This window comes from Budorcas taxicolor, chromosome 2 (genome assembly GCF_023091745.1).
Source record: "Budorcas taxicolor isolate Tak-1 chromosome 2, Takin1.1, whole genome shotgun sequence".
Taxonomy (NCBI): domain Eukaryota; kingdom Metazoa; phylum Chordata; class Mammalia; order Artiodactyla; family Bovidae; genus Budorcas; species Budorcas taxicolor.
This window is the reverse complement of record NC_068911.1, coordinates 121,666,558-121,688,785: the sequence shown is the minus strand read 5'-3', so window position 1 is coordinate 121,688,785 and position 22,228 is coordinate 121,666,558.

Here is a 22,228-nt window from a genome sequence, read left to right as displayed (position 1 = left end):
CTGTCAAGAAGCAATCGTCTTCTGATTTCATGGCTGTTGTCACCATCCACGGTGATTTTGGAGCCCAAGAAGAAGAAATCTGTCACTGCTTCTATCTTCTGACATTCTTTTAATCTTGCCCCAGGTGGTTTCTTGGCTGCTTCTCCCTTTTCTCTGCATCCTCTCCCTTCACCAATTAGCAACTAGTTTAACCTGCCCTTGGGAATGGAGGGAAGGTCATGGAGGCTGGAGTCTATTCCCTACAAACAAGAAATGGAAGACACAGAAAGATTTCCATGCCCAGGAGCCTCACAAGTTTCTGCTTAGTTTCAGTAACACTCATTAAATTTAGTACTCACCCTAACATTGCATAATCTCATCTAGATCCTTAATTCTATCTGTAAGGACTTACTTTCCAAATAAAGTCACATTCTGAATTTCCAGGTGGATATGAATTTGAGGAGGGAGAGGTCACTATTTGACCTATTATATGAAATCTATCAATAACTTTCTATGTGTGAAATTAGGAGCTTTCATAACAACACATTAAACTGAATTTTACCCTTGAAATAGTAAATATAAGTGATAAAATGCCAACGAATAAAACAGTAAGGAAAATTTTATTTTGAATTATATTTATGCTTACTTATATTTGCAAGTGACTATTTAGCTATTAAAAATGCATATAAATGGCAGACAATGAGAGTATTTCTGATACTTTTAACACTGATATGTTGGCAAACTACATAATTGAAATGCCATCACCAGTGAGAATTTGGCAATTTAGTGTGACTTTCAAAAGAGTTAAGAAAAATATATTATTAATAGCCTCATTGTGCTCTCATTAATAGCCAATGAAACTTCAGAGTGCTACTAATAGAGGTGTGAATTAGACATTGAAAGTCCCAGACCTTGGATGGGAGGGAAGTTTAAGGGACAATGGATACATATTTACATATGGCCAAATCCCTTCACTGTTCATTTGACACTACCACAATGTTAATTGACTGTATCCCAATACAAAATAAAGGAGTGAAGCTGAAGAGGGAAAGAAAGTACCAGGCCTGTTACAGTTTCTGTGTATCATTTAAGGTAATGAAAATATATTTCCCTTCAGTTCAGTTCAGTTCAGTTCAGTCGCTCAGTCGTGACCTACTCTTTGCAACCTCATGAATCACAGCATGCCAGGCCTCCCTGTCCATCACACACTCCCAGAGTTCACTCAGATTCACGTCCATCGAGTCAGTGATGCCATCTGTCGTCCCCTTTTCCTCTTGCCCCCAATCCCTCCCACTATCAGAGTCAACTCTTCGCATGAGGTGGCCAAAGTACTGGAGTTTCAGCTTTAACATCATTCCTTCCAAAGAACACCCAGGGCTGATCTCCTTCAGAATGGACTGGTTGGATCTCCTTGCAGTCCAAGGGACTCTCAAGAGTCTTCGCCAACACCAGAATTCAAAAGCCTAATAATTCGCTATTCAGATTCTCATTTAAGAAGTAAAATTTTCAAATATTTTGTATGAGTTACCTGTAAAGAGTCAATACTTAAAATTTTTTTGACTATTTCTTTATTTAAAAGTTACAAATCATCAATGAACAAAACTGCAATTAGCAACTTGATACAATCAAGTATAACTTTCAATTTGATACCATCCTTTATACACGAGTATATCCACTGGTATATGTGCAATACATTCACTGTCTTTGGCATTAAAAACTAAATAATTATAAGAATATCAGAGCACATAGCTATAGTTATTCCAGTAGTCATGTATGGATGTGAGATTTGGACCATAAAGAAGGCTGAGCACTGAAGAACTGATGCTTTCAAATTGTGCAGTTGGAGAAGACTCTTGAGATTCCCTTGGACACCAAGGAAATCAAAGCAGTCAGTCTTAAAGGAAATCAGTCCTGAATATTCATTGGAAGGGTTGATGCTAAAGATGAGGCTCCAATATTTTGGACACCTGATGTGAAGAGCCGACTCTTTGGAAAAGACCCTGATTCTGAGAAAGATTGAGGGCAGGAGGGGAAGGGAACAGCAGAGGATGAAATGGTGGGATGGCATCACTAAATCAATGGACATGAGTGTGAGCAAATTGCAGAAGACAGTGAAGGACAGGGAAGCCTGGCACGCTGCAGTTCATAGGATTGCAGAGTCAAATACAACTTAGCAACTGAACAGCAACAATCCAATTCTATAGAAAGAAGACTGATTTGAGGTCATAGAGAAAATTAGTGATTTCTCTAGAAATGCATTGAGCAATACGGTAGACATTAGCCTCAATGGCCTATTTAAATTTAAATTAAGTAAATTAGATAAACTTAAAAATACAGTTCCTTAGTCACAGTAGGGATGTTTCAATGCTCTGTAGCCACAAATGGTTAGTGGCTGCCATATTCAACAGTGTAGATACAAAACATTTCCATTATAGCTACAAGTTGTTTTTGATACTACCCTCTAGTATCAGATTTTCAATGTTATTCAAATATGCATACATATGTATATATGTGTGCATTCACATGCATTTATAAATCAACATATTTTACATGCTAATTAATATGGGCTAGCTTCTAATAATGAAATGTTCACATATTTAGTCCATCATGTTGCTGTGCCCACTTACTTTTGACTATAAGAGAATTGCATTACTGAATTGGTAACCTTACCTTTTCTAGAATACATGAATATAAATGTGGCTCCCTGAAACTTGATTACAAAAAACAGGAACTTTAGTTCTGTTGAAGCATTGATTATAAGGCTGAGAAGAGAGAGACAGCCTACTCTATCACTGGAAATTTACACAGAGATAAAGTGAAATACCCGTCAGAGTGATGAATGGGGTTTCTTGTTATCTTACTGTCTATATCATTTCCAGTTCTGATTCCCCAGTGATGCCTGGATTGCACGGGGAAAGCAAAAGGAGAATTGTCCTGCATATTTTATTTCTGCTCAAGGAATATAAGAAGATTTTCAGCTATATTTATAAACAGGATTGGTCTCATTTTTACTTCATTAATCTTAGAATTTAGAGCAATTTTGCCCCACATAATCCAAAGCCTATTTCAGTAAGATAGCATTCAGGAGATAGCATTTTCTTCCCTGCACTTCTCTTTGTGTTTTGTTTTGGAGTTCTTTTTTTAGATTTATGTGGTATCGTTTCTCTGTAAGACAAAGGAAAAGGTATTTTGAAATGCATATTTGTAGAATCAGGCTAAATGAAATGAGAAACCCCAAGATATTTTGACAAAGCAAAATCAGAATTAGCTGACCAATTGTAAGGCATATAGGAAGATAAGTCTTGGCATTTTTTCATGAACATCTGCATTTTTCCTGTTCAAACCCATACACTATATTGAGTCATACTATTAGACATGGATGACCCCACCTCTCCCACTCCCTAGGTTTATCTGAGAGCAGGAGCAGCTTTAGATGTAGAATCAGAGCAGTGATTTCTCATCTGAGCTCATTCATGAAACTTTGAATAAACTATTTGGCCATTCTGAGCTTCAGGTCTCTCTTCTAAAATATGTATTAATAAAATATTTCTTGCTTGATATTCCAAAGTTAAATAATATGAGACTAATTATAAAATTATATTATCTATATTTATTGCTCACCAGGTATACACTGCTGTGCATGCATTCTTAGTAGATTCAGTTGCATCTGACTCTCCACAAGCCTATGGACTACAGCCCACAAGACACCTCTGTCCGTGGGATTTTCTGGGCAAGAATACTGGAGTGAGTTGCCATTTCCTCCTCCAGGGGATCTTCCCAACCTAGGGACTGAAACTGCATCTCTTCACTTCCATTGGCAGGCAGATTCTTTATCACTGAGACACTGGGAGGCCTGCAGATGTAGACCTCCAGATTGGATCCTGGACAAAGTTTGTAATAATGTTATCTCATGTAATCCCTGGAGAAGGTAATGGCAACTGACTCCAGTCCTCTTGCCTGGAAAATCCCATGGATGGAGGAGCCTGGTAGGCTGCAGTCCATGGGGTCCTGACGAGTCGAACATGACTGAGCAACTTCACTTTCAGTTTTCACTTTCATCCATTGGAGAAAGGAATGGTAACACACTCCAGCGTTCTTACCTGGAGAATCCCAGGGACAGCAGAACCTGGTGGGCTGCTGTCTGTGGGGTCACACAGAGTTGGACACGACTGAAGTGACTTTGCAGCAGCAACATATAATCCGCCTAACTCTACAAAGGTTTGGTGTAGTCAATGAAGCAGAAGTCGGTATTTTTCTGGAGCTTGCTTGCTTTTTCAGTGATCCAATGGATGTTGTCAATTTGATCTGTTTCCTCAGTCTTTTCTAAATTCAGATTGAGCATCTGGAAATTAACAGTTCACATACTACTGAAGCCTGGCTTGGAGGATTTTGAGCATTACTTTGCTAGCATGTGAGGTGAGTGGAATTGTGTGGTAGTTTGAACATTCTTTGACATCAGCTTTCTTTGGGATTGGAATGAAAACTGACCTTTTCCAGTCCTGTGGCCACTGATGAATTTTCCAAATTTGCTGGCATATTGAGTACAGCACTTTCACAGCATGATCTTTTAGGATTTGAAATAGCTCAGCTGGAGTTCCATCACCTACACTAGCTTTGTTCATAGTGATGCTTCCTAGGGCCCACTTGGCTTTACATTGCAGGATGTCTGTCTCTAGGTGATTGATCACACCATCATGGTTATCTGGGTTGAGAAGAACTTTTTTGTATCATTCTTCTGTGTATCCCTGCGACCTCTTCTTAACATATTCTGTTTCTGTTAGGTCCATATCATTTCTGTCTTTTATTGCCCATCTTTGCATGAAGTTTTCCCTTGGTATCTCTAATTTTCTTAAAGAGATCTCTAGTCTTTCCCATTCTATCATTTTCTTCTATTTCTTTGCATTAATCACTAAGGAAGGTTTTCTTATTTCTCCTTGCTATTCTTTGGAATGCTGCATTCAAATGGGTATATTTTTCCTTTTCTCCTTTGCCTTTCTCTTCTCTTTTTTTTTTTTTTTTTTAACAGCTATTTGTAAGGCCTCCTCAGATTACCATTTTGCCTTTTTGCATTTCTTTTTCTTGGCATGGTCTTGATCCCTGCCTCCTGTATAATGTCATTAACCTCCATCCATAGTTCTTCAGATACTCTATCAGATCTAATCCCTTGAATCTATTTGCCACTTCCACTTGTAAAGGATTTGATTTAGGTCATACCTGAATAGTCTAGTGGTTTTCCCTACTTCCTTCAATTTAGGTCTGAATTTATTAGTAAGGAGTTCATGATCTGAGCTACAGTCAGCTCCCGGTCTTGTTTTTGCAGAGTGTAGAGAGTTTCTCCATTTTTTGCTTCAAAAAATATAATCAATCAATTTGATTTCGGTATTGACCATCTAGTGAGATCCATGTGTAGAGTCTCCTCTTGTGTTATTGGAAGAGGATGTTTGCTATGATCAGTGCATTCTCTTGGCAAAACTGTGAGCCTTTGCCCTGCTTCATTCTGTACACCAAGGGAAAATTTTCCTGTTACTCCAGGTATTTCTTGACTTCCTACTTTTGCATTCCAGTCCACTATAATGTAAAGGACATCTTTGGTGGGGGGGCGGGGGGGATGTTAGTTCTAGAAAGTCTTGTAGGTCTTCATGGAACCATTCAACTTCAGTTTCTTTAGCATTAATGGTCAGGGCATAGACTTGGATTATTGTACTATTGAATGGTTTGCCTTGGAAATGAAAAGAGATCATTCTGTCATTTTTGAGATTGCACCCAAGGAGTGCATTTCAGACTCTTTCGTAGACTATGAGGGCTACTCCATTTCTTCTAAGGGATTCTTGCCCTCAGTAGTAGATATAATGGTCATTTGAGTTAAATTCACCCATTTTAGTCCATTTTAGTTCATTGATTCCTAGAATGTCGATGTACACTCTTGCCATCTGCTGTTTGACCATTTCCAATTTACCTTCACTTCTGCTTGTACTTTAAATATCTACTGTAAATATCTACTTCTGCTTTATTGACTATACCAAAGCCTTTAACTGTGTGGATCACAAAAAGCTGTGGAAAATTCTTAAAAAGATGGAAATACCAGACCACCTTCCCTGCCTCCTGAGAAATCTGTATGCATGTCAAGAAGCAACAGTTAGAACCAGAGTTCTAACTGTTTAGTAGCTAAGTCATGTTAAACTCTTTGTGGCCCATGGACTGCAGCACACCAGACTTCCCTGTCCTTCACTATCTCCTGGAGTTTGCTCAAACTCCTGTTCATTGAGTCTGTGATGCCATTCATCGACTTTCCGCCATCTCATCCTGTGTCACGTCTTTCTTCCCCTGACTTCAATCTTTCACAGCATCATGGTCCTTTCCAATGTGTCAGTTATTTGAATCAGGTATTAAAAGTATTGGAGGTTCTGCTTCAGCATCTGTCCTTACAATGAATATTCAGGGTTGACTTCCTTTTGGATTGACTGGTTTGATCTCTTTGCAGTCCAAGGGTCTTCTTCAACACCACAGTTCAAAAGCAACAATTCTTCAGCACTTAGTTTTCTTTATGGCCCAAATCTCTCTTCAGTACATGATTACTGGGAAAACCATAGTTTTGCCTTCATGTCAAAGTTATGTCTCTGCTTTTTAATATAATATCTAGGTTTATATTAACTTTCTTTCTTTTCACAGAGCAAGTGTCTTTTAATTTCGGGGCTGCAGTCATGACCTGCAGTGATTTTTGGAGCTCAAGAAAATCAAATCTGTCACTGCTTCCACATTTCCCCCATCTACTTGCCATGAAGTAATGGGACCAGATGCCATTAAAACTCTGAATGTTGAGTTTTAAGCCAGTTTTTTCACTCTCCTCTTTTGCCCTCATCAAGAAGCTCTTTAGTTCTTCTTCACTTTCTGCCATAAGGATGGTGTCATCTGCATATCTGAGGTTACTGATATTTCTCCTAGCCATCTTGATTCCAGCTTGTGCTTCATCCAGCCTGGCTTTTTACATGATGTACTCTGTATATAAGTTAAATAAGCAGGGTGACAATATACTGCCCTGATGTACTTCATTCCCAATTTTTAACCAGTCTGTTGTTCCATGTCCAGTTCTAACTGTTGCTTCTTGACTTGCATACAGGATTCTCATGAGACAGGTAAGGTCATCTGGTATTCACATCTCTTTAAGATTTTTCCACAGTTTATTGTGATACACATGATTGAAGAAATAGATAATTTCTGGAATTTCCTTACTTTCTAATAATCAAATGTTAGCAATTTGATCTCTGGTTCTCAGCCTTTCCCAAATTCAGCTTGTACATCTGGATTACTAATAAGCTTGTACAATATGCTTATACTTGCTCATCCATCATTTGGCCATCAATTAAATATATCTCAACAGAAATTCAGACCAACAAGATGCAAAAGACTTTCCCAAACATGAGTGTGGGAGGATATAACCTAAATTTAGAGTTTACTCTCAAGGCCAAGTTTCCTAAAACGTCAACAATCAAACACACAGACACAGAACAATCTAGGAAGATCAGGTAGAACATTTACATCTCAACAGTTAGAACTGGGCATGGCACAACAGACTGGTTCAAAACTGAGAAAGGAGTATGTCAAGGCTGTACATGTCTCTATATATGTGTGTATATATGTATGTGTATACTATATATATGTGTGTATATGTATATAGGTGCTTCCCTGGTGGCTCAGAGGTTAAAGCATCTGCCTGCAATGTTGGGAAGATATCCCCTGGAGAAGGAAATGGCAACCCACTCCAGTATTCTTGCCTGGTGAATCTCATGGACAGAGGAGCCTGGTGGGCTAAAGTCCACGGTGTCACAAGGAGTCAAACATGACTGAGTGACTTCACTTCACTTCACTTCACTTCACATATATATATGTATATATATATATATATATATATATATATATATATATCAGAGAAGGCTATATAGACATGTACTGCCTTGTAGACATGTGCTGGTGAAACACTGGGCTGGAGGAAGCACAAGGTGAAATCAAGATTGCTGGGAGAAATATCAATAATCTCAGATAAGCAGATGACACCACCCTTATGGCAGAAATTGAAGAAGAACTAAAGAGCTTCTTGATGAAAGTGAAAGAGGAGAGTGAAAAAACTGGCTTAAAACTCAACATTAAGAAAACAAAGATCATGGCATCTGGTCCTATCACTTCATGGCAAATAGAAGGGGAAACAATGGCAGACTTTATTTTTGGGGGCTCCAAAATCACTGCAGATGGTGATTGCAGCCATGAAATAAAAAGACACTTACTCCTTGGAAGTTACTCCTTGGCAGCTACATGAAATAAAAAGACACTACTCCTATAACCAATCTAGACAGCATGTTAAAAAGCAGAGACATTACCTTGCCAACAAAAGTCCATCTAGTCAAGGCTATGGTTTTTCCAGTAGTCACATATGGATGTGAGAGTTGGACTATTAAGAAAGCTGACTGCCGAAGAACAAATACTTTTGAGCTATGGTGTTGGCAAAGACTCTTGAGAGTCCCTTGGACTGCAAGGAGATCCAACCAGTCCATCCTAAAGGAGATCAGTCCTGAGTGTTCATTGGAAGGACTGATGTTGAAGCTGAAACTATAATACTTTGGCCCCCTGATGTAAAGAGCTGACTCATTTAAAAAGACCCTAATGCTCAGAAAGACTGAGGGCAGGAGAAGAAGGCAATGACAGAGGATGAGATGATTGGATGGCATCACTGACTCAATGGACATGAGCTTGAGTAAACTCCAGAAGTTGGTTATGGACACGGGAGCCTGGCATGCTGCAGTCCATGGGGTGGCAAAGAGTCAGACACAACTGAGTGACTGAACTTGAACTGAACTGATAGACATGTACAGCCTTGTATATATGCATGTGTGTGTGTGTGTGTGTGTGTGTGTGTGTGTGTGTGTATCAGGGCTTGCCAGAAGGCACTAGTGGTAAAGACCCCACCTGCCAATGCAGAAGACATAAGAGACCGCAGGTTTGATCTATGGGTCAGGAAGATGCCCTGGAGGAGAGAATGGCAACTCATGCCAGTATTCATTCTTGGAGAATCCCATGAACAAAGAAGCCTGGCCGCTGCAGTCCATAGGATTGCAAAGAATCAAATAGGACTCAAGTGAATTAACCCCCCCACACACACATCAACTTAATACTGAATATTTCCTCAGTCAAATGAACTTGAAATTCATTTTGGCCAGTCTCTTTAAATGTAAACGTTTTTCACTAAAACTAAGTAGAGCTTATTATAAATTCAGTTTTGATAGTACCTTTTAGAAGTAAAGCTATCTCATATGTATAATGTATGTATAGGCATAAGCAGGCAAACTAGAAATCTCATGGCTTTACTTAAAAGCTTAGTAATGAACTAGGTATTACAATATAAATTGACTAGTTTACAGAGTACATTAAGGCTGCTTGCTTGGATAACTAAGGCTTACTCTCTATAAGGTTAGCCTGAGAGAGGATCCCCAGTAGTTCGAATTTTAAAACTGCCACTTTTTCTCCTGGTTTCAGGTCTTGTTTGCTTGTATTTATTTACAGTTTGGTTTGAGATTTGCAAGAGAAAGACAGTTGGTAGCCCCCAAAGAACAGTTCTGTCACCTAACAACAGGAAAATCAGTGACAAGATTTTTAACTAAACTGAAATTTGTTTTAGGAATTGTGTGTTCTAGGATTTTAGAGTTTAATTTATGTATCGAAGGTTTCTATGTGGCATTCAGCAAAGGCCTTTCTAACTTTATAAATTAAACCCAAAACAAAATTACTATTTTTATTTTGTTAAACCTTGTATGTTTGTTTTCAGTTTTTATGTATTTAGTGTGATTCAGGTAGCCATTCCATGGTGGCTCAGAAGGTAAAAATCTGTCTGCAATGCAAGAGACCTGGATTCAATCCATGGGTCAAGGAGTTCCCCAGGAGAAGGGAATGGCCATCCATTCCAACATTCTTACCTAAAGAATTCCATGGACAGAGGAGCCTGGTGGACTAAAGTCCATGGAGTTACAAAGAGTCAGACATGACTGAGTGACAAACACACACACACTGCTCAGGTAGCTCTATTAGTTAGTGAAAATGAAAGTGTTACTCAGTCATGTTGGACTCTTTGGGACCCCAAGGACTGTAGCCCACCAGGCTCCTATGTCCACGGAATTCCACAGGCAAGAATATTGGACTAGGTTGTCATTTCCTTCTCCAGGGGATCTTGCTAAACCAGGAACTGAACTCAGGTCTCCTACATTGTAGGCAAACTGTTTATCGAGTGAGCCACAGGGGGAGGCACTGGTTCCTACGTTCAGTTAATATTTTCTTAGTGGAAATTATGTCTTGTCTTCTAATACCACACAAGGGAAATAGTCCTCAAAGAAACAAGAGGGGTAACCAAGAGATGCAACTTTATTAAGTCCATTGAGGTATACTTATTTTATATATTTGTATCTCAATTTCATCCACTTTTATACATTAAACTTTGTTTTCATTAAAGATTCAATCAACAGGCTTTGTATTAGAGGAGTTTTAGAAGGAGCTTTTCAGTTCAGTTCAATTCAGTCACTCGGTTGTGTCTAACTCTTTGTGACCCCGAGGACTGCAGCATGCCAGGCTCCCATGTCCATAACCAGCTCCCGGAGTTTACTCAAACTCATGTCCATTTAGTTGGTGATGCCATCCAACCATCTTATCCTCTGTCATCGCCTTCTCATCCCGCCTTCAATCTTTCCCATATTCAGAGTCCTTTCCAATGAATCAGTTCTTCACATGAGGTGGCCAAAGTATTGGAGTTTCAGCTTCAGCATTGGTCCTTCCAATGAATATTCAGGACTGATTTCCTTTAGGATAGACTGATTAGATCTCCTTGCAGTCCAAGGGACTCTCAAGAGTCTTCTGCAACATCACAGTTCCAAAAATTCAATTCTTCAGTGCTCACCTTTCTTTATAGTCCAACTCTCACATCCAAACATGACTACTGGAAAAACCATAGCTTTGACTAGATGGACTTTTGTTGGCAAAGTAATGTCTCTGCTTTTTAAGATGCTGTCTAGTTTGGTCATACCTTTTCTTTCAAGGAGCAAGCATCTTTTAATTTCATGGCTGTGGACATCATCTGCAGTGATTTTGGAGCCCAAAAAAATAAAGTCTGACACTGTTTCCACTGTTTCCCCATCTATTTCCCATGAAGTGATGCGACCGGATGCCATGATCTTCGTTTTCTGAATGTTGAGCTTTAAGACAACTTTTCCACTCTCCTCTTTCACTTTCATCAAGAGGCTTTTTGGTTCCTCTTCAGTTTTTGCCTTAAGCGTGGTGTCATCTGCATATCCGAGGTTATTGATATTTCTCCCGGCAATCTTGATTCCAGCTTGTACTTCTTCCAGCCCAGCGTTTCTCATGATGGGCTCTGCATATAAGTTAAATAAGCAGGGTGACAATATACAGCCTCGATGTACTCCTTTTCCTATTTGGAACCAGTTTGTTGTTCCATGTCCAGTTAGGCAACTCCAAATTCCCATTACCAGCAAGATCCCCAAAGAGAGACTGTAGCCACACCAAGAACTCTCCAGCTTGTTCTTTTAGATTCTATAGGGTCTGAATGTTTTTCTTGAGGACTGTGAGACTTTCTTTAACTTAGCTGGAGGTATTTACCTAGAAAAAAATGAGTCTCATTCAAGATGGCTCAAGTCCCTCCTTGTTCAGGGGTCAGAAGTTCTATCTCCTGTCTATTTTAGAGTACAACCTCTGCCAAGCTGTGTTGGCTCTTTAGAGCTATCCTGAGAAATATGATACCCAGAAACTAAATTTTGAGGGTGTTCATTAGAATGGCACTCATTTATAGTCCTAAATAGGTATCTGAGATCTCCCAGGGGCTCACAGGTGTATTGAGTGTCCTCTTCTGTTTTCTTCCATGGCTTGACTCTTGAGTAGTGAATCCAAAAGTCATGTCCTAGTACTTTGATTGCTGTGGATAGAAAGTATTACAGGGTAGGGGCCCTTCTATGTGGGCTGGAGTTGTGCCTTTGGGGACCCACCTTTCCAGACTTTAATTAGGACTTGAGTCCCTGAAGCATATATTGGTGACTCGTTAGAAAGTTTTGGGTCCTAATTCATACCCCATAAGCGTGTATCCTGTTGGAATTGACCAATGGCCATGATACAAGCCTGAAGGGTCTGAGCTTCTGGATCTAGGAAGAGGTCATTGACATAAACAAAAGATCTCCCACATAGCATCTCATAAGGACTAAGACCAACCTGTTCCTTAGGGATAATATAGGTGTGGAGGAGAGCTATTGCTAAAGCTTCCTTTCATCTCAGGGAGGTCTCCTGGGTTATCTTTTTTATCACTGATTTTAAGACTTAATTGCCTCTTTCTACTTTTTCTGAAGACTGAGGCCTCGAGGTACAATGAAGATAATAAGTAATGCCCAATGCTTTAGAGACCCCTTCGTTGACCTTATAAGTAAATGATGTCCCATTTTCAATTAATAATGACCTGGGCAGACCAAATCTTGGAATGATTTCATGGAGCAGTTTTTTTTTTTACCACCTCCTCAGCCTTCTCAGTCTGGATAGGAAAGCCTTCAATCAACACTGTGAATGTATCTATCATGACTAATAGATATTTATACTCTTGATAAACTAGCATCTGGGTGAAGTCTATCTGCCAGTCCTCTCCTGGATAGACACCACATCATTGGACAGGCTGGGCCAGCTGGGGTCTTCAAGCTCCTTAGGGATTGCTTAATTGACAAATGGGACAAGAGGAGACTACTTACCTTATAGTTGTTTTAGGCCTGTTCCTCTGAAGCACCTTTCTAGCAATCCTTGGAGAGCCTTTTCCCCTAAATGAGTGGTGGCATATAAGGAGTTAACCAACTTCCATTATAGGTTCCCAGGCAGAACAAGGAATATCTCCTTTTGGAACCACCCCATATGATCGTCTTAAAAGCCCTAACTCTTAGCTTTAAGCGTCTCCCTTTCAGTATATAAAGGTGTTTCTGGAAAATTGGTCTGTGGAACTAAGGTGGTAACCCCTAAAAGATCATTGTTCTGTGATGCTGCTCTCTTAGCTGCCTAACCAGCTACTTAGTTCCTCTGTGCCACTTCCATGCTCCCTTTTTGGTGTCGTTTACAGTGGGGAACTGAAACTTTGGTGGGCAGATGTACTGCCTCCAAAAGCCTAAGAATTTGATCACCATATTTGATTGGGGACCCTTGGGTGGTCAAGTGGCCACTTTCTTTCCAAATTGCAGCATATGCATGTAGCATTAGAAAGGCATACTTGGAGTCACTGTAAATGGCTACTCTTTCCTTTTCCCAGCTCTAAATCTCGAGTCAGGGCTATGAACTCAGCTAATTGGGCTGAAGTACCTGGTGGCAAAGGTTTAGCCTCTATGGTCTCAAAATTGGAGGCTACTGAATATCCGGCTCTTCTTTTTTCCATCCAAGACAAACTGCTTCCATCAGTGCACCATATTTCCCCAGGATTGGTCAGAGGATCTTCTGACAATCCCTCCCAGGTTTTTCTCCAGTGGTTCAAGGTTTCTAGGCAAGAGTGAAAGGGGAGAGAGACCTCGGGAGTAAGCAGGAGGATGGCTGGGTTAGGAACCATGTAAGGGAATATAATGAGGCCTGGATTTTCCACCAGCACTATTTGATATCTGAGGATTCTTTGATCAGGCATCCATAAATGGCCTCTCCCATTTAAGAGTTGTTTGACTTGGTGGCTGGTAAAAATAGTTAGTTTGCCCCCCAATAGAGAGTTTTAAAGCATCTTCTGTCAGGAGTGCAATAATTGCAAGATTTCAAAGGCATGGAGATATGTTTTCCCAATAAGGGAAGAGCACAGTCAAGGACCACTAGAAACTGGTGGGAAAATATTTGTCCATCTCAGCAAAAAAGGAAGTGCTCGGGTGAATCTTTCAGTAGTTGTTTTTCTTGTAGCACCCAAAATGGTACAGGTTTGGGAGGAGAAGACTTTGGAGTAGGAGGTCAGGACAGAGTAAGTAGCCCCCATGCCAACCAAGAAATTCTCAGACCTACCTGCCACATTCAGTTGCATCCTTGGCTTCAGTCCAGTGATGGTTATCATTACAGGCAGGCTGGCTGAAGCAGGCTGCCTCAGTCTTGTTGAACCATGTTGGAAGGCTTGGAGCTTGACCTGGAGGTTCTTGGGTCCTGAGGGCAGAGTGCCACCCAATGTCCCAGTTGATGGCCTTCATAGCAAGCCATTTTAGGAGACTTGTCACTGTTTGGACACTCTTTGGCCCAATGTCCCACCTGTCTACAGTTTAGGCATTTGCCTTGTGACTTGTCCTTCAAGGACTCAGGGTTTACCATTGGGCGTCCCTGGAGGGTGGCCAGCATCTAGGCATGCCTTATCTCTTTCTTTTCTCCCTCTCCCTGAGCCTTGACCTGCTTCTCCTGTTATAGAGGGTATTGGTGGTTGTCTGGACCATCTCATCTAAAGAGGCAGCAGGGTCCTGCTGCTGTAGCTGTTGTAAATTTATTCTGATATCTGATGCATATTGGGACAGGAATTTGTCCTTTAAAATCATCTGTCCCTTGTAAGAGTTTAAGTCAAGATTGGTGAACTTATGGAGGGCCTCTTTTAGCATTTCCAGAAAGACAATTGGGTTCTATTTGGGCTCCTGTGTTATTGCTGAGACTAGTCACAGTCCCACAAGTAATAGGCTTCCTTCTATTCCTATGGGTGGAATTCCTTAGCCGTGAGTCTTTCTGAAGCTTATCTTACCCAGTATAGTTGCAACCTGAGAGCCAGGCATCCTCGGGTCAGGGTGCAGATCCCCAGGCAGGCTGAGGTGTGACAGCCTCCTGGATATTGAATCCCCGGGCAGGCTGAGGCAGGTCAGCCTCCTGAGAATTGGGTCCCTGGGCAAGTAAAGGTGTGATGATCTCCTGGGATCCCTGGACTGGTGGATCCCCGGGCAGGTTGAAGTGTAACAACATTTCTAAGACCAGATTCCTAGGCAGGTCAAGGCAGGTCAACCTCCTGGGACTCCAGGACTGGACTTGGACAAAACCCAAGTTCTCAAGAGTGACCAGTGCTAGGTAGGATTAAGGGGTTGTAATCTTAACTCATTGCCAGTTTTTTCATCACAGATGGGAACAGATATCATGATGTAAAGCAATCCAAGCCTGTGCCCTGAGACTGGGAACCTGGTGAAGCAGCCATAAGCCTTATCCTCTTACTGCTCTGAGGGAATGTAAGTCACTGAGTTCCTCCCCTAATCCTCCATAAGAGCAGCTTAGGGTGTTTCCAATGGTAAACATTTCATTGTCATAGACTTACTTTAGGTAATAACATAAATAATAACAAAGAGTGGGTTATTTGGTACTGATAGAGGCATTAAAGTGAAAGTGAAAGTGAATTAGTGTCCAACCCTTTGCGACACCATGGAGTGGACTGTAGCCTACCAGGCTCCTCCGTCCATGGGATTCTCCAGGCAAGAATACTGGAGCGGGTTGGCATTTTCTTCTCCAGGGGATCATCCCAAACCAGGGATCGACAAGGTCTCCTGCACTGCAGGCAGACACTTTACCCTCTGAGCCACCAGGGAAGCCCTTAGAGTATTTTAATAATAAGCAGGATGGAGCAATGTTGCTTGCAAAGAGGCCGTCTTGGTTGTAGGATTTGTAAGTGGTTTAAGAACAAATTGGTAAGAGGCAACAGACCAGATGTTCCATAAAAGTGGAGTGGAGATTTGATATGGGGGTATGTTTGTAACTTTAAGAGAAGGGTGGTAAGGGTTTGGGCCCAAATGGCCTTTAGGGCTAACTCCCAGTGTGGCAAACATTATCCCTAGAAGCCCAGTTGCCCTTGAAGGGATGCCAACAGATGGTCTTATAGTAGGTATTGTGTGCCTGTCACCTGCCTTAGCAGGTTCACTGAGAGATGCTGATATTGCACATGTTGTAGGAAAGATGGAAGATGAAGGCCTGAAGATCTAGAGAGATTGGATATTATATCTAGAGAGACTGGATATTATACAGTATTTCCCTCCCAAGGGCCAGCAATTTTCTGGTTATCCCTCCAGAAGATTGTAGAGGCAACATTGTAGGCCTGGACAGGGCTCAAGAGAAGAGCATGAAACAGGAGGGAAGTGGGCAGGCACAACTTTTGAAAGAATGACATAGTTCAAGGACATAACATAAACCAATTAAAATCAGATGGGTCCAAGATGACAAGTCAAATTCAAGTGAACCTTAATCCCCAATCTGTAAGCTAAATGATACACCCATATGTGGCAGGACAGCTCCAAGGCACTGTCAAAAGATGGAGAAGTGGGTGGTTCCCCAATGGTTGCGATGATCCTCCTACTCATTAGTATGAGAATTACTTGCTCACAAAACCTAGCCAGACCACATTCCATGATAAAAGCATTTGCCCTCTACAATCGCCCACACCTTGCAGAGGGTGCTTTTCTCTGGATCTTAAAAAATCCATCTGTTATCTATTGCTGTGTCTCTCACTGAATTTTTGCAATGAGACATCAGAGCTTGAGCTTCACTATGTCCTGAAGCCAAGGATCCTGGGTTTTGTCCGAGCTCAAGTCCCAACAGAGAGGAGCTGAAGGACGGGAGGAAAACACAGTGAGAAAAATGTGCCAAGAAATCCCCTTCATAGCCTGCCAGAAAATCTGCTAAATACCTGACCTGTGCTCACAGTTTTCATTGGCCTGATCCTTGGCACAAAGAAGATTAAGCACAGAAGAACACCCACTGGCTTGGATAACAGCTACTAGGGCTCAGCAGATAGTGCCTTTGGAACATACCAAGGAGTAGCCTCTCCAGAGTCCCTCAGTTCCACCCTCTGCTACTCACCTGTTCATGGCTGGGGAGTGGGGAGGTGGGTTCAAGGAAACAAGAAATGAGAGATTGTAAAAGAATTAAGATTTCGTTAGGTATATGTCCCTCCAACCATAGGAGTGAGGACCTCCTACCTTAACTGGAGGTCTTCTCAAATCTGAGACTGAGCCACGTGAGCTTTCAGCTGAGATCAGTTTTCACTGTCCCAGTTTCCAGCACGATGGGCTTCTTGTCATTTCCCCTGCACTGGGTTTTCTTCACACTCAGCCACGTGGAAGTTTTTTCAGCCAGGTTAAATCCAGGTCACAGCACCATAGATGTCGGGGTAATGTGTAATTTCCTTGGATCTGTCTCGTCACAACAAAAATTTGAAGAAATGGACATTAAAGCCCTCGGCATGTCTCAGCTCTCAAACAGACAATGTCTCAGCTCTCAGACAGATTGGTGTTACAGCTCTCGGACAGATCAGTGTTACAGCTCTGCAATACAGCTCAGTTTTATTTAGAAAATAAAAGAAAATACATCCTCAAGGCGTGAGGGCATGCCAACCCAAAAGACGTGAAGAAAAGAAAGAGAGAGAGCACCCAAGTGACAGACTACTGGCCCTTTAGCTCCTCTCTTTATACTTTTTTTTTTCCTCCCCCTGGGCTTGCCCTATGTAAATTGGGCTAGGCAGGAGTGCTGTTTTTTCTACCTGAGTTCCTCACTCTGGTCCTCAGATCTTCCTTTGCTCTACTTTCACAGGTTTTTCCCTTCCTTGTCTTTTAGCCACCATTCTGGACTCCTTTATCCTATTCTAACTACCTAACAGTTTGCCTTGGAGATGAATAGAGATAATTCTGCCATTTTTGAGATTGTATCCAAGTACTGAATTTTGGACTCTTTTGTAAACTATTATGGCTATTCCATTTCTTCCAAGGGATTCTTGCCCACAGTAGTAGATATAATGGTCATCTGAGTTAAATTCACCCATTCAGTATTTTGCTAACAGTCAGTAGTTTGCTGATTCCTAAAATGTTGATGTTCACTCTTGCCATATCCTGTTTGACCACTTCCATTTGCCTTGATTCATGGACCTAACATTCCAGATGCCTATGCAATATTGCTTTTCAGTTCACTTCAGTCCAGTCACTCAGTCGTGTCCGACTCTGAAACCTCATGAATCGCAGCATGCCAGGCCACCTTGTCCATCACCAACTCCCGGAGTTCACTCAAACTCATGTGCATCAAATCGGTGATACCATTCAACCATCTCATCCTCCGTCATCCCCTTCTCCTCCTGCCCCTAGTCCCTCGTACCATTAGGGTCTTTTCCAATGAGTCAACTCTTCGTGTGAGGTGGCCAAAGTATCGGAATTTCAGCCTCAGCATCAGTCCTTCCAATTACTTTTATATAAAGAGTTCTGCAATCTCCACAGTGGGGTTGAGCTGAAAAAGTCAGCCCCATTAGCTTAACTGTACCCAATAATTGCTGGCCAGATATCTCAGCATAAATTCATTCTAAACTGAGACTTACTACCACTCAGTATCCAAACTGAGTCTTCCCAGTGCCTAAATACTGAGGATATCCCATCCAGTGTCTAAACTGAGCATCCGGTGTCTAAACCAAGTTTCAAAGATAACCTTTGCTCTCACCAAAGACAGCTCAGGATCATCAACCAATACAGAATATCCAAGAATGAGGAGAGACTCAATCAATTCATTCTGGACTCCTTGAGGAGGTGGATGGGCACAAGGGGCCTCTGCTGGTACCAAGGCTACAGATCATTTTAGAGTTCAGGCAAAGGAGAGGAATCTACTCTGGACCTCTTTGTCAGTGGCCAAAACTGTCAATTTAAAAAATAGTAACAACATAGAAGTTGAGAGTTATGTTTTATTTGGTGGGAATATTTAGAACTTCAAGTCCAGGAGGTCATCGAAAAAGCAAGAGAGTTCAGAAAAACATCTATTTCTGCTTTATTGACTATGCCAAAGCCTTTGACTGTATGGATCACAATAAACTGTGGAAAATTCTGAAAGAGACGGGAATACCAGACCACCTGACCTGCCTGTTGAGAAACCTATATGCAGGTCAGAAAGCAACAGTTAGAACTGGATATGGAACAACAGACTGGTTCCAAATAGAAAAGGAGTATGTCAGGGCTGTATATGATCACCCTGCTTATATGCAGAGTACATCATGAGAAACGCTGGAGTGGAAGAAGCACAAGCTGGAATCAAGATTGCCGGGAGAAATATCAATCACCTCAGATATGCAGATGACACCACCCTTATGGCAGAAAGTGAAGAGGAACTCAAAAGCCTCTTGATGAAAGTGAGAGTGGAGAGTGAAAAAGTTGGCTTAAAGCTCAACATTCAGAAAACGAAGATCATGGCATCTGGTCCCATCACTTCATGGGAAATAGATGGGGAAACAGTGGAAACAGTGGCAGACTTTCTTTTTTTGGGCTCCAAAATCACTGCAGATGGTGACTGCAGCCATGATATTAAAAGACGCTTACCCCTTGGAAGAAAAGATATGACCAATCTAGATAACACATTGAAAAGCAGAGACATTACTTTGTCAACAAAGATCCGTCTAGTCAAGGCTATAGTTTTTCCAGTGGTCATGTATGAATGTGAGAGTTGGACTGTAAAGAAAGCTGAGCGCTGAAGAATTGATGCTTTTGAAATGTGGTGTTGGAGAAGACTCTTGAGAGTCCTTTGGACTGCAAGGAGATCCAACCAATCCATCCTGAAGGAGATCAGCCCTGGGATTTCTTTGGAGGGAATGATGCTGAAGCTGAAACTCCAGGACTTTGGCCACCTCATGTGAAGAGTTGACTCATTGGAAAAGACTCTGATGCTGGGAGGGATTGGGGGCAGAAGGAGAAGAGGACGACAGAGGATTAGATGGCTGTATGGCATCACTGACTCGATGGACGCGAGTCTGAGTGATCTCCAGGAGTTGGTGATGGGCAGGGAGGCCTGGCGTGCTGCGATTCATGGGATCGCAAAGAGTCGGACATGACTAAGGGACTGACCTCAACTGAATTTTTCCTCCCTTGTTATCTTCTAGTGCAAATAAACTCATTGAAATGTTTGTTTGAATTACTTCCTCTCGCAGGATTTTTCCAGTGCTCCTTTGGCAAAAAAAAAAAAAAAAAAAAAAAAAAATCCTGTACTTACTCTTGCTATTGCATGACAATTCCTATTGTAATTATGTTGTTATTTCTGATGAGGGCTCTGCATTTAAGGCAGAGGTGTTTTCTTATTAACCTTTGTAATCAGCGAGATAGCTAGCAGGATGCCTGATGCTTAATGTATTGAATTAACTCACTATTTATCTGCACACAGGTATGTATAATTAAAAAAAAAAATTGGTTAGTTACAAGTTATTTTCAACTTCTAGAGATAGTCTATGAATGCAAGTTCTTTAAAGAGAATTCTGTGTCTTTTCACTATGGTGGGCTGGAAATGTTCTTTCAGGTCATATGTCCGTTATTTGATTTCATTTTTACTTAGTATCGTCATGCTATTTAGCTTCCTAAGTAGTTTTTCTACTTGCTTTCATTAAAAAGAAACATTTCTCAAAAATTGGTTCAAAACTGTTGACAGCTACATTACTCAGAGTATATTAATGGATTTATGTGTACATATATATAGTTCCTTCTCTGGGGAGAAATCTTAGTTTGATTTTGTAAATGTAAGTTACCACTCAAACTTAAAGATAGTTCTATAAGATCCACTATCATAGTAAAATGATAATATATTCTTAAAAATCAGTTTGCTAAACCTGTCTGTTTTACCCAGATAACAGAGTGTGGGGTGTGGTGGCCATGATGGCAAAGAGTGTGACTTTTTATTTAAACTTGCAAATTCCTACACTAGTAGGCTCTCAATAAATCTTTGTTTACTGCATTTCTTTGAACTGAATTAAATTATGCTATATTTAGTTTAATCCATGTAATAAGCCTGTGATGTACAGATGGTACAGATAACCTTTATTTTAAAAAAATTTGTATAAGAAAAGTTCTAAATAAATTGAGTCAAGTTGTAGAGTTAGAAGTAGGAGTGACAGAACTCAAATGCAGGTTTTCAACTGCAAAATCACTGCCAAGTTCTAATTTAAATGTCCTTCTGATTTCAGTAAGACATTTAAAAATATAGTTCACCTAAAAGAGAGAGGAAAAGACATTTGATATTTCAGAGTCTGTGTATAGGACTGTCATAAAAAGAAAAAAAAAATTCCAAATTAACCATGTTTTTTTCCTTCTTTTATCTCAACCTGCTTTTCAACCCAACATATGAGGATGACAAAAATTAAGGGCATAATTTTCTTTCAGTAGCTGTTGCTGTTCAGTTGCTCAGTCATGTCCGACTCTTTGCAACCCCATGGATTGCAGCACACCAGGCTTCCCTGTCACCCACCATCTCTCAGGGATTGCTAAAACTCATGTCCATTGAAATAGTGATGCCATCCAACCATCTCGTCCTCTACAATCCCCTTCTCCTCCCACCTTTAATCTTTCACAGCATCATGACCTTTTCCAATGAGTTATTCACATCAGATGGTCAAAAAATATTGGAGTTTCAGCTTCAACATCAGTCCTTCCAAAGAATATTCAAGACTGACTTCCCTTAAGATTGACTGGTTTGATCTCCTTGCAGTCCCAGGGACTCTCAAGAGTCTTATCCAACACCACTGTTCAGAAATATCATTTCTTCAGTGCTCAGCCTTCTTTTTGGTCCAACTCTCACATCATACATGATTACTGGAAAAACCATAACTTTGACTTAGATGGACCTTTGTTGGCAAAGTAATGTCTCTACTTTTTAATATGCTGTCTAGGTTGGTCATAGCTTTTCTTCCAAGGAGCAAGTGTCTTGATTTCATGGCTGCAGTCACCATCTGCAGTTGTTTTTTTTCTTTTCTTTTTTTTTTTTTTTTTTTTTTTGGAGTCCAAGAAAATAAAGTCTGTCACTGTTTCTATTGTTTCCCCATCTATTTGCCATGAAGTGATGGGACCCAATGCCAATGATCTTGGTTTTTTTGAATGTTGAGTTTTAAGCCACCTTTTTCACTCCCCTCTTTCACTTTTATCAAGAGGCTCTTCAGTTGCTTTTCACTTTCTGCCATAAGGGTGGTGTCATCTGCATATCTGAGGTTATTGATATTTCTCCTGGCATCTTAATTCCAGCTTGTGCTTCATCCAGCCTTGCATTTTGCATGATGTACTCTACATATAAGTTAAATAAGCAGGGTGACAATATACAGCCTTGACATAAACCTTTTCCAATTTGGAATCAGTCCATCGTTCCATGTTCAGTTCCAACTGTTGTTTCTTCACCTGCATACAAGTTTGGCATGAGGCAATTAAGATTGCCTGGTATTCCCATCTTTTGAAGAACTTCCAACAGTTTGTTGTGATCCACACAG